Consider the following 215-nt stretch of genomic DNA (forward strand, 5'->3'; position numbering starts at 1 on the left):
CTGTAAACAATGACGGTTGTGACAAAGAAATTTGGATGGATGCAAGTTGAATGACATTTTGTAAAAAAAAATATTCCTTCCCTCCATCACTACTCCTCGCCCCTCCCCCAAATCCAACTCAAATTCTCTTGAGCGGGGTTTTGAAGCTTCTGCTTTGCTCTGCTCTTCTCTTTGACCACACTGTTCATGTGTTGTTATGCCTTTTAAAACAATCA

The sequence above is a fragment of the Mobula hypostoma genome, chromosome 6 (genome assembly GCF_963921235.1).
Source record: "Mobula hypostoma chromosome 6, sMobHyp1.1, whole genome shotgun sequence".
Taxonomy (NCBI): domain Eukaryota; kingdom Metazoa; phylum Chordata; class Chondrichthyes; order Myliobatiformes; family Myliobatidae; genus Mobula; species Mobula hypostoma.